This window comes from Pinus tabuliformis, chromosome Q (assembly GCF_031772625.1).
Source record: "Pinus tabuliformis cultivar Carrire ecotype Pingquan chromosome Q, CPIR1, whole genome shotgun sequence".
In the NCBI taxonomy this organism is placed as follows: domain Eukaryota; kingdom Viridiplantae; phylum Streptophyta; class Pinopsida; order Pinales; family Pinaceae; genus Pinus; species Pinus tabuliformis.
In genome coordinates, this window is record NC_142296.1 from 960,277,868 (window position 1) to 960,280,488 (window position 2,621).

The following is a 2,621-nucleotide window of genomic DNA, read 5'->3' on the forward strand; positions in this document are numbered from 1 at the left end:
GAATTTTCTCTATCTGGGTCCTTTCCTTGACTATTATTGATTTTCAATGGGAAAATATGTTGTCATTCAATTGTTATGGTGTTACTTTATCATATGTGGTGGGGTCACAACAGGAGGGGCTAACCAGTTTCCTATTTGCTCTCTTTTCTCTTGCATTTTCGTTTTTGAACGAGTTCTCTATTTGGCATGTATGGTAGCCCACAGTGAAGGATAAGGCTAATATGCTCATGTTTGTTTCACACTCTCGTTTCCACCGATCTGTCCTGGATGTTGAAAAGACAAAGTCTGTAAAGCACCCATTGGAAATTTTCATAAAAAAACATAAATGTAAATACTTGATTTCTTTCTTGTAAGAGTTGAGGGAGTCTCAATCGACCTCCTCCGTCTTGCTTTCCTCATGAAGAGAGGCATCCTCTTCCAACACCGGTATGTCTGCATCCATCTCGGTGGAAGCATCATCCTTGATGCTTATGCAAATCTTGAGCATCCTGTGAATTCTAGCAGCGAATGTGTTTGGCTCCTCCAGGGCTGAAACCCGAGGTAAGCAGAGCAGTTTAATACAAGAGCATCATCAGATCCTTAACCGATTTGTCATGCTTGTCAACCTCGACTCTCTTCCTCAGCTCTTCCATGATGGCGTTCTCTGGGTTGATCTCCATCGTTTTCTTGTTGGACATGTAGGACGACATGGAGTTGTTGCGGAGGGCCCGGGCCTTCATTATTCTCTCCATGTGTGTCGTCCACCCATACTCGCCCATCACGAGACAACAAGGAGAGTCCACAATACGATCCGAGACCACTACCTTCTCCACCTTGTCTCCCAAGATGTCCTTCATCACTTTGCATAGGCTTTCAAATGAAACTTTCTTTTTTTTCCTTCTTTTGCTTCTCCTCCTCTGTCTCCTCTAGCTTCTGTCCTTCTTTTAAAGTAGAAACAAGCTTCTTCCCGTCATATTCCTTGAGCTCCCCTATGACATACTCATCGATCACATCCCCCTTAAACATGACTTCATAACCCTTCCTCTTCAATCTCTTCAGGAAAATATCCCTATTGTTTTAGAAAGTGGTGATGATAAGGTTGAGCAACTCATTAATTTGAGCCTTGAAAACAAAGGTCTCCACCTCGCCACTCTCTACATTGATGTCCACCATTGGAATTGAAATCGTAATTGCAATGAAGTATAACATAATAGGGAACCAAACAAGTATTAAAGAACAAAGACAAAAATCCCCCATAAGATATATCAAAAACTCGACCAATCCCAAATGCTAATACACAACTTTGAGAGTGTGTAGATCTAACTGTTGTCTGAGAGGAATTGGACACGTATCAGATTTATAGCAATGGTAGGAATCTTAGCTTTCATTTGTATCTCAGAGCATAGAGTGATCCAGATTTAAACAGGTTCGCAACAAATTACAGATATAACCATAAATATAAAGATGCAATAGAAATAGCACTTCATTTCATTAATATCAAATACTGAAATATACTTACAAACAGAATGGAAATAAGACTAGCCCGGGCAATGGTAGCTTATCTCTGAGAAGAGATGTGGCGGCTACATGTCTCTGAACTGTGTTAGAATGAGGCTTAAGGGCCTTTTTATTATTGAATAATAAGAACAAACCCTAAACAACCAAAACCCTAACCCGAGGAGATGTAACGCCAAGAGTTTATGGGCCCCGTTGGGGTTAGTTGGACAACCAACTTCCTGAGGTCGCGACTTGGTCATATTATCTCCGTTTGACATGCATGATACCCCGTTATAAAGATCTCTCCGAGGACTACGATGGAAAAGACAATTTTTTAACAATATCTCTGGCAGTAGATTGCCAAAAAAACGTCATTTAGGGCCTCAAAACAGATCCGAAAGTTTAGGACTCGAAAAAATGCTAAAAATAGTAAATTGTGCTACAATTAACGAAACTGAAAAACTGAAAGAAACAATGGTGGGGGTCCAAGTGGAATTCGTGGTTGGCCACCAATATCCACTTGGATCATAGAGCGACACCCTGGATGTCTCTGTAAGCTTTGAAATATGATTTGAGAGGCAAAGATTGATCAAGGAGGGAGCTATATTTCAAAATTTCGTTGTCCCATGCTTAATTTGAAAACACGGTATGCTATGGCGCGAATTAGTATCATCATGCATGGTAGCATATGTGTATCATCATTGTATACCATGACGAAAATGGAAAACAAACGTTAGACATCCCGGTGAAATGTGAGAGATTGACATTACCGAAGGCCTGATGGGTCCCATATCCAGGTGGCCAAAACGTAATGGTACTCTTAGGGGCATTAAATATTCTATAGTGTTGGAAATATTGGTTGCCAAGGGGCCTTGTCAGCTTGGTAATAATGAGATCTTCACGAAAGTAAATATTCTTAATCGTGCTCATGAAGACGCACTCTTTGTCCTTTTGTTCATGTCTATTTAGATAGTACACCCAAATACTAGACTCTTCTTATTTTTTAAATTTCTCCAAAATAGAAAAGTTTTAAATCTTTGAAGGTGATATTAAATATCCATTGAAATATAAAAAAATTAACTTATTTTATATTTTATTCACAAAATTATAATAAATTTCCTTCTCTTAACAACATTATACTTCCA

At 39.2% G+C, this 2,621-nt stretch overlaps 1 pseudogene; it reads right to left on the bottom strand.

Moving 5' to 3' along the window:
* Positions 1-367: 367 nt before the first annotated feature.
* Positions 368-1,035, bottom strand: LOC149222670 (heat shock protein 90-1 pseudogene; annotated as a pseudogene).
* Positions 1,036-2,621: the final 1,586 nt, after the last annotated feature.